Raw genomic sequence first — 10,826 nt, forward strand, 5'->3', positions numbered from 1 at the left:
AAACAAAGATTAATAAATACTGTAGCAAATATATTGCTCATTGTTAGTTGATCTTGGTTATTAATACATTAATGTTAATAAATGAGACCTTATTGTAAAGTGTTAACATTTTTATTTATACTGTTTTATTTCTATGATCAGTTTGGGGAAAGGAGTTCAGTTAGGAGGTCAAAAGTTGTAGAAGCTCATATATCATGTACAGTAAGGTCTGAAGAGACTGAAATCATACAGAAGAGAAGTCAGTCCGTTGAGTTAGTGGCAAAACCTTTTACAATACTTGAGTATTGTTGTCTTTTACTGCATATGATAATTCATACTCAGAAAGTAGAACTGAAATGACATTCATTACAAGATGATTAGTTAAATCATTTCAAATACACCTGCAGAATATTTTTCATGTATTTTGCCATTGAGGATTTCTTAAAAATACACTCTAAAAAATGCTGGGTTAAAAACAACCCAAGTTGAGTTGAAAATGGACAAACCCAGCGATTGGGTTGTTTTAACCCAGCAGTTGGGTTAAATGTTTGCCCAACATGCTGGGCAGTTTTATTTAAACCAACTATTGTTTAAAAATTGCTATATGGCTAGCTTAAAATTAACCCAAAATAGTTGGGAAATTAAAAACCAGATGCAATTAGAGGCAACAATAATAGACAAAAGGAGAATGTTTATTAGTAAGCTTTAATATTTTATTAATATATATTTTTTAATAGTTTAATAGTTTATTAATATACATTTATTAATAAGAAATTTAATAAATGTTTATTGTTTAATAATTATTCATTGAACATTAATAAATGTTAATTTCCAACATACTTTGGGTTAATTTTAATTAAGCAATACAGTAATTTTTAAACAATAGTTAAGTTAAATAAAACTACCCAGCAGGATGGGCAAACATTTAACCCTACCGCTGGGTTAAAACAACCCAATTGTAGTGTGTAAAAATCTTGTCTCATCTCGTGAACTCAATCTCGAGTCTCGTCTCGTGAGATACCTGTCTCGTCACACCCCTAGTAATTAGCATTGTATGCAGCAAAAAATGCTTTCAGAACAGCAAAAATACATTAATGGAGAAAGTGCATTGGATTAAATCTATACATTTGTGCTGGTTATTATAAATGGTGTAGGATTGGGAGTGAGAGGATTGCTGAAATCCTGTTAAGAGTACAGTATAATTCAATAATGCTTAGGCTGGCCACCTCAGCATTATTAAAATAAAACATTTAATGCATTTAGACTATTGTCATGTTAAAACAAAAATTCTGCAGAACAACCATTGCTGTTAATCATATATTAAACTGGGTATCATAATCAAAGCAGAGTACATATGAAACTTACGGGACTTTAAATCTGATTATCCAAGTATGTCTGTGCTGCTGCTTGAGTTTACTGTGACCATCACAGCTGAAATACAGAAATGAACAAGTAAACCAAATTGTGAAAAAGTGAAAAAGCTGACAGTAGAACCAACAATATTCATTATCATTATCTATTTACAACACTTTTTAAACTTTTTAAACATTTTCAGTGTTATGACTCTCAGTGTCAGTGTTAAAAACCACAGTCTAGCTTTACTAATTAGTGATACTAATTACTAAATTTATTACCTAACCAATGGATTTGACTTACCTACTCTAACTGGCAAAGTGATGTCTGATTGCTCATTTCCATAACTTGTTATCTTCATCAATGCAAGTCCTCTCCATGGAAACACTATAAACATATGCAAAAATCAGTGTAATCAATTATTTCTTGTTATTTCCAAATCTGCTATGAAATAAATCCAAATATGAGCAGCAAGTACGATCACGGCCTATCCAGAACTGAGTTACAGTTATAATCTTCTCTTCTGCTGCGCACCATGCCACTGCTGACCTCAGTGAATGACCTGAAGATTATATCAATCCAATTTTCAGCCTGTGTGATGGGCACATTGCAATGTTGTGCATGCTCTTCCAAATAGAGCAGTTTCTGGTAATTGTTGCCAAAAATACATATTATTTTTACACAAAGAGTTGGTATAATGAATAGGATAGATTTTTTTTTTTTAAAGAAAATGCAATATAGCTTCATTTTTTCAGGTGTAATGGTGGGACTTCAAAGTTCTGCCTATTAATCCGGGAAAGGAGAAAGAAGAAGATAACTGCAGTACCTACACATACAATAGTGGGCAGTAGAATCCAATTTCCCAACAGTTGTATCTGACTGGCGGATATTGTGGCCTGGAACTCTGTGAGATTAGCTTGCTCTGTTATCGTTTTTTCAGACATTTAATTTTGGTAAAGTTTGCTAAGTTTTAGGAATAAAAGTGACTGTACATTGCGGGTCACTTTCACTATCTGCTCCCATCTGTCCCTCCACCCTCTCTCTCTCTCTCTCTGTCCTCCTTGCAATCCTAAACAAATACTTTCCCTTTCCATATAATTGCTTTTTTTATGCGGTGAGTGACCGAAATGAAATCCTTGATCAATCAGAAAGTTGCAGTAGTCTTATCTTAAAAACTTTCCATATGCCATTTTCTCTGTTTTTATGTGCTCACAATCAAAATAGATTTTGTTCCCATCTAACGTTATCCATAATTCACTCACCTTAACATGACCTGGCATCACTGTGGTCATCCAGAGTACATTTCAGTAGGGGAAAGGCAGTGGGAAAAGTCAGACTCATGTCAAAAGTAGTACTGTGGAATATGAAAAGACTGCTGTGGCTGATCTTAGTGCCCCACAACATTTCCTCGCTGCCATCCAAACCTTCCGCCATCAGAGCCAGTCCTGATGACAGTGATTAATTGTGGAAAGGATGACCTCTGGTGACAGACTGGAGAAGTTGCAGGTCTGATGTGGCATTTAGATCTACATAGTTAAAACTCGAGATATTTTGATTTGGACTATTCTTAGATCTAAATGCCTTCCAGAATAGCAAATAAAAACAATATAACTTTTTTTTTTTTTTTTTAACCACTGATTAATAAGGAATGGAAACTCTCTAAATCATTCCAGACTAGATTCTAGAATAGTTATGATGGGGCTTATATAATACTTCAATGCCACATTTAGTTTAGAAGTAAAACAGATGGAGTTCAATGATATGCTATCAATCTTTTTTGTTGTAGTAACCAGCTAACCAGCAGACGACTCTAAAACATTGCCCAGTGATCCAATTCTATTCCTGTGAGAGTGTGTGTGTGTGTGTGTGTGTGTGTGTGTGTGTGTGTGTGTGTGTGTGTGTGTGTGTGTGTGTGTGTGTGTGTGTGTGTGTGTGTGTGTGTGTGTGTGTGTGTGTGTGTGCGTGTTTATATAAATGTACATTATAAAATGGAATTGAATATGTGTATAAGAAAATATATGTATATTGTCTGTATTTGTCATTAAAAAGCATTTGTATTCACAATAAAATATCCTCTCTAAATATATATATATATATATATATATATATATATATATATATATATATATATATATATATATATATATATATAAACTTGAACTTGATTATATGATCGCAGTGCATTCTCATTGTATGAAAAAGAACAACTTTCCCATTTTGATAAAACTTCTTTTGTGTTCTATGGGGAAAAAATCTAACTAGTTTTAAGCGACATGAGCTAGATGATGAAAACAATTTCAGTTTAAAGCAAATTATCTGCAAATGGTGTGACTCAATTGGACTGACCAAATTTAGACATATGGGTTGAATGATCATGATGCTACTGCACAGTGGCGTAACTTTGTTTTAAAAAGTGGTTAGGACAGTAATGTGTAGGCTATGTGCCATTAGTCCCGAGAGTATATTAGTTAAAGGTGATAGAGGGGATTTTTCCGTTGACTGAGAATCCAAAGACTGTTACTGAGTTTTTGAAATGAGCGCATGCGTAAGAACGGCTCCCAAAACTCGTGCGCGAGTACTGGAACACGAGTGTTCACCACCGGCATTCGCTGTGTCGTGTTAGTGGATTCATTATGTCGGACTCACCGCAGGTAACTCATAATCTGCAGTTGTTATTCCTGTCTCCTGACAAAAACATTGCATGCGGCGTCTGTGGAGTGTGGAAAGTTACTGGAGCGCGCAGCCGCGCTCGTCTCTCACAAGGAACGTCATGGCAGCGATTGACAAGCCAGAGGGCCAATCCGCACACGTCTCTCACAAGGAATGTCACGGCAGTGATTGACAAGCCAGAGGGCTGATGATTGTGTAAACGATTGGCTGATGTTTTTAAGGCCCTACCTCGTGCACAGATGATGTATATTAATATTATTCCTTTCAGTGCACCTAATAAATAGTCTTTTATCAGTTAGTAAAGACAGTTTCAAATATTGCAAAAATGTATAAAACAAAACATCCTCTTTAGCACCTTTAATAAATACAAGGATCTGCAGTTGATTTCATGTTATCCTGATGGACTAGTGGCAGCATTTTCGTTTAGCGTGCAAGAGGTTCAGGGTTCTAACTTCTAACCCAACCATGTATGATTTTTTTTTTTCTCATTAAAACCAAAGATGTTCATTAAGATTGTATATCAAGAGCAGGGATATGTTTATGTGTAGCTATTTTGTTTTGTGATTTCAACCTAACAAATAGAGTCTCTGCAACAGAGCAATAGATTGAAGCGCTCGTCCGTGTGAACACTGCTCAGTACACTGTTGCGCCTCTGATAGCAGCGACAACGAGCACTCAACAAGATTTCAAAAACAACACATTCTAGCGCCAGATCGCCTATTATTAACTCAAACTGAATCAACTAGAGGTGTTTCTTTTGTATTACATATCCGTGCCACGAGAGGTTTCAAAAAGGGGTCGGGACAATATCGACCCTTTCAAAAAGTGGTAGGGATATATCCCACCCGTCCCACCCGTAAATTACGCCTATGCTACTGCATCAATGGATAAATACAATAGACAAAAATGAGCACAAAACTGAACAGGCACCTCTCTGACCAAGTCTCTACAATCTCTGCTTTAAGTTTTACAGAACTGCTGGACTGATATTTGGAGAAAATGATTATTTAAAGCCAACATGCAGTGCAGTATACTGTACTGAGCAAAATCTGGATCCTCCAGCACTGGGAAAACGTAACGTGGTCTACATCCAGATGGTTCATGTTTGAAAGAAGCCAAAGGACACCTTGTCTGTAGACAGTTGTTAAACATGCTGGGTGATCTGTAATGACATGGATAGCCTTCTTGTGGCAGCCATTAGGTCTGATGCCCGCTCTGTATGATGGTATGTGGCCGTTTTAGTTGACCAGGTGCGTCCTGTGGTAAAATAGCTTCTGCAGCCTCCCCATCACTGAACTGAAACATGACTGAATCTTGAGTTTGAATTTTCACCTCTGTAGACCATCAAGAATAAGCCACGACTTAAACGTAACAGGAAAGAAACAGTTACATGATGAACAGTTTAGAGAGATTTTTCAGTGACTAAATCACATTAATGGGTTGAATCTTTCAAAGTTAGTCAGCTGCACATATGCACAGATTATAAATCACAACTCGATTGGTCTTCACTCCAAAACTGAACAAATATGGGAACAGACGTGAATGTAATTTCATTGAAAATGAAAATAAACCATAGACATGTTTGGTGTGTTAACACAGCAGTCAGGCTCTGCTGATAGGAACTAGCAGGTCTTAAACCACACTGATGTTTGTCATTTGAGAGGATGGTCTTGATGATATTCCACAACAGAATGTTCCCTTAAAGGGTTAGTTCACCCAAAAATGAAAATTCTGTCATTAAGTAATCACCCTCATGTCATTCCAAACTCGTAAGACCTTCATTCATCTTCAGAACAGAAAGCAATAAAAATTATCATATTCAAGGTCAAGAAAAGTTGTTAAAACAGTCAACGTGACTACAGTGGTTATGAAGCGACAAGAATACTTTTTTTGCGCAAAAACAAACCAAAAAATGACTTTATTCAACAAATTCATCTCTCCGCTGTCATTCTCCTACGTTATTTACGTTGCAGCACTTCCGGGTTCTACGTCAGAACTCCGATGTTCAAGTGAACAGCACGACACATGCATGTGATGCTGACGCAGGAGCGGCCAATAATAACTTAATGGGAATGTTAGCAAAATGCATAATTTTACTGTAAAAAACGTTCCTAGTTGTTTTCTCATCCTTCACATTTTTATGTCATTAATAAATCTCCTTCTTTCTGTCTCTCTAACTTCCTGACATGCTGCCTAACCCTTCCTTTCTCTTTCTGTCTTTCTTCTCTTTTCCACCCCCGGTCCTCCTTTGGGAATTGTCTTGGTCATGCTTCCTGTGGCTGTGATAACATAATGAGCTCAGATGGGGGGGGCTGTCTCTAACCATTTCACGTCACAGCTGTTTCTCCTCTAATAATACTCTGCTGAGAATTAAAAGTTATTTGACCAGCTTTCCCGAATGAACCGTAATTTGGACAAACACCAATTTATACTCCTCATGACTCAGAGGACAAAATAAGTACTCCTGTTAGCAGGGCTTTCTCAATAGCAAACAGGAAGCCATTTATAATTGTAATGTCAGAGAGATGGTTTATTAAATCTGTCTTACGCAAACTAGAATAAAGGCACCACTGATTCAGGCTTGTGGTCTAATCCATCAGCAGATCCCTGAGATTTTTATAATTGTACTTAATGTCAGGCCAGATTACATGCATTAAAACAGCATGACTCACACTTACACACTCACAAACCTTTACTCACAAGTTTTTTTCTCCACTCATGCATGAATGTGCAGCACTGAGTAAGTTTATTACATGGCTACTTAACAAATAAATATGTGCAAAATAAATATTGATTTTAATTTAAATATTTTACAATTCTATATTATCTTAAAAGTTACACTATAAAAAATAGTCCATTACAATGTACAAAACAATCGGCCTAGCAACAAGTCGAACACTGCAACAATATTACAGTAATATCAATACTTAATATCAATACTGAAGATCTCTACGAGCATTCCCATAATATTTATACATTATATACATATATTTAGCATATATTTAAAATAAATTTTGGCCAGAAAAAAAAAATTATATACATATATATATATATATATATATATATATATTTTTTTTTTTTTTTTTTTTTTAAATATGGCAAAAATTTATTTTAAATATATGCTAAATATATGTATATAATGTATAAATATTAGCTTCAACGTTCATATAACCAAAATATATTAAATAGCCTAATAGAAGTGGCCTAAATAAATAAAAATTATATGTAGGCCTACATATATTCGGTCTGAATGATGTCCTACTACCTATTTCCATACCTCCGCGCACATCACATGTCATCAGCACGTCTTGTAAACAGAGTTGTAGACAGACAGCCACCAAAAACAAACAGCAGCAGCCTTTGCTCCTTCTGATCGAAAACCTCGAGCTGCCATGGCAACCCGTGGCGTTCTTGTACCCGGAGCTGTTTACGTCCTCTAACTCGGATTTATGTCAACAACACTATTAAAGTTCACCCAAAAATAGAAATTCTGTCATTAATTACTCACTCTCATGTCGTTCCACACATGTGACGAGAATTGTGTGCCCCATAAAAAACAAATTAACGACTTTATTTAACAATATCTAGTGATGGGTGATTTCAAAACACTGATTCATGAAGCTTCGAAGCTTTGCGAATATTTTTCGAATCAGTGGTTCGGAGCGCGTATCAAACTGCCAAAGTCACGCCCCCAAATGGTGAACCACTGAAATTCCGAAACACTTACAACATAAGGAAGCCTCGTTTACTATGAAGCAATTCATGAAGCAATGTTTTGAAATAGCCCATCACAGATATTGTTGAATAAAGTCGTTTTTTTGTTTGTTTGTTTGTTTGTTTTTTGGTGCAAAAAAGTATTCTGGTCACTTCAGCTCTGCAAGTTGCTTACATTCATTATTATTTTTTGAGACAAGAGTTAATTTAACCGTCTCTCTTTGCAGATCTCATGCTTTCAATGCTAACTTGCTAGCCTCTCCGCAATAGCCTACCTTACCTTAAATACGTTCACAAACATCTGATGGACAAACTTGGGCCTTGACTGTACATTTGTTGTTTAAAATGTGATACTTTATACAGTTTTATTTACATTGCCATCTTTTTTTAGTCACTGTCATATGGTTACGGGTGATTGAATGTGGTTGACATCTGTTTACGTTGCCTGATTTTTTCCCCCCACAAACCAGTTCAGCGGAAACTCCACCCCGCAGTTGTTATTTCCAAGTGTCAGAATCAAATAGCTATTCCAGATAAATTTATTAGCATTACAGTCTCTCTCAATCACATGCCAATACATGGAAGTCAGTAGAAAAAAAGTGTACATTCCCAAAAAACATTCCCTTAATGTTTTCATTAAACATTAACATTCATATGACCAAAAAATATGAATAATAATGATAATGGGAAACTTTTCCCATTAATTAATTAATAACATTAATAAGTAACATTTAATTATCTTAATGGGAACATTAGCAAAATGTTCTTAGAACATATTTTTGCTAGCTGGGTTCTTGATGAGAAAATGTTGTCAAAGAATTAGCCTACATCTGGTATGTTGATGTGTATTTTTGAAGTCTCCAATGACAGTAGGCTAAGTATTTGACTGTCTGTGTGTTGTTTTATCAAATAATACTGGCCAGTTCCATTTTGGGCTGGTTCATGGAGAACGTTTTTCCATTCCCCTGTGCTACTTTTCCTTTGTTTTCAATGTAAACACATCTAGATGGACGTCTTTAACCACTGCGCTCGTTTTTAACAGAAAAAACGCAAGACACAGATCAGTGGAATGACAAAAAATGCAAGGTCGAGTTTTTAAAGGTCTTAACCTTAACCTTAAAGGTACATTATGTAATAATTGTGTCCGCTAGAGGTCGCTAGAAGCCTATTCAAAACAAAGGCGTAGTTTGATGACGCCAAGTTTGAGAGCGGAATCTTGGGACATGTGGTCTCCATCTCAAAGGGCGGTGCAAAAGAATAGGGATAGGACTCGGGAAGAAATCATGTTCAAGATTATTAATGTTACTGTAGTATGAAGCAGAGCAGGACCAAGTGTTGTGGGAGCTGAACGAGGCCGCTGGAGCGATTGCACAACACATGCCTCACGAGCAGCGAGACTTTTATTATGCCACAGTTGCTGGCGCTGCTTTCGCTTTTCTGGTCCTGAGTCACGCTGCGTCCGAAAACTGAAAAATGCTGCCTTCCGAGGACACATTTCAAGATAAGAAGGCATCAAGGCACGTCCGAATCCAATGTTAGCTTCACTTCCTCTCTCATGAGATACCTTCCTCAGATCGATTTTTGAAGGAAGCATAGATGTATCCTTAGCTGCCTTTGATATCCCACAATCCTGTGCTTTCCATTCTGTGACAGTTGAGCTAGAAAAATAAAGATGGCGTCCGAAAGTTGCGTTTGCTGCTCAGTTTGTGTATAAATGTACGATTTTGATCAACATATTTCAATTTTGATATAATTTCTATCAAGAAATTACTACTGTAGTAATTAAATATTTGTTTAGTTCTCACCAAAGCTAGCGCTATATTGCTGTAGATCATTAAACTGTTACACTGCCTCAGAAGTCTGTCCGAAATCAATTTCGTGAGGTACCTTCATGCACAAACGCTGCCGTACAAGTCATTCTCTTATAAGATAGCGAGGCAGCAAGACAGCTACCTAGGTTTTCGGACGCAGCCACCAGTGGCGGCTGGTGCAAAAAATTATTGGGGGGGCGCAAAAAAAACAAATTTTTTAGAAATGCAGGAATGAATAGGCTAATTGTTGAATAACCATTTAACAAGTGTTAAAATAATGTATCATTACTGCTTATCTAAAACAGGGAAAATTCAGTATTTAAAGCATGCCATAGGGCTGGGATCTAAAAAAAAAACTGTATTTAATTAAAAAAAACTGTAATTTCACATCCTGCCCAATATTGTCCTTGAAAGAAATGTTCATATTGAAGGCTATAAAAACAAACATGAATGTAACCTTGTACTATATGCTATATTATGTACAAAAAAGGGGTCAAATCACATTAGGCCTAAGCTATATTCTAAAATTTTAAATGTTTTTTAAAGCAGAAGTTAAATACACTAAACTAAAAATGAAATTAAATAAAAATAAAAGAACAGATTATTAGGCTATTTTGATTACTCTACAACATCACTTTACACAGTTACTGCTATCGTACAAATACACTTAGTTGTAGGTTCGAAATTCTACATATGGCATAATTATTATGTTTGCAAATAAATAAATAAATAAATAAAAATAAAAATTTTCAACAACAAATATTTTTAACAAAATGTATTTTACTCAGATTGAACTCCGTATGTTTGGCGCGCATGCGCGCGGCGGCGCTCGTTCACGGAAGTTTGTGCTTGCTGAAGCTCGTCCACGCCTGACTGCAAAATGGAAATATTTTCTCGACTTTCTAATATTTACAGATGGAGAATATGTCTGTGAAATGTAAGTTATGCACTGAGGAAATTATTGGATGTGACTTCAGCTTAAAAAAAAAAATTAATAGAGGTATGTTCGTTTCCACCAATCGCTGCACAAGTTAAGGTTACGTATGATGACGAAAGCACGTTAGTGCGAGCCCTCCCGGAACCCATAGAGATTGCATTGCAGTGCCTGCAGTTCGGAAAAAAAGTTATTTGAATGGAAGTCTATGGGAGCACTCGGGGCAAATCTCCGCCAGAAAGAAATGCCCAAAAAGAGGCGGTACTCCACAGAGCGTGAGTCGACGCTGATTGGACTAGGCCTACATCCTGGGCAGAACAAAAAGCCTAGCAGTGACAGCTAGCGTCACTCTGTGGTTGAATGTG

This window comes from Chanodichthys erythropterus, chromosome 11 (assembly GCF_024489055.1).
Source record: "Chanodichthys erythropterus isolate Z2021 chromosome 11, ASM2448905v1, whole genome shotgun sequence".
Classification (NCBI taxonomy): Eukaryota; Metazoa; Chordata; class Actinopteri; order Cypriniformes; family Xenocyprididae; genus Chanodichthys; species Chanodichthys erythropterus.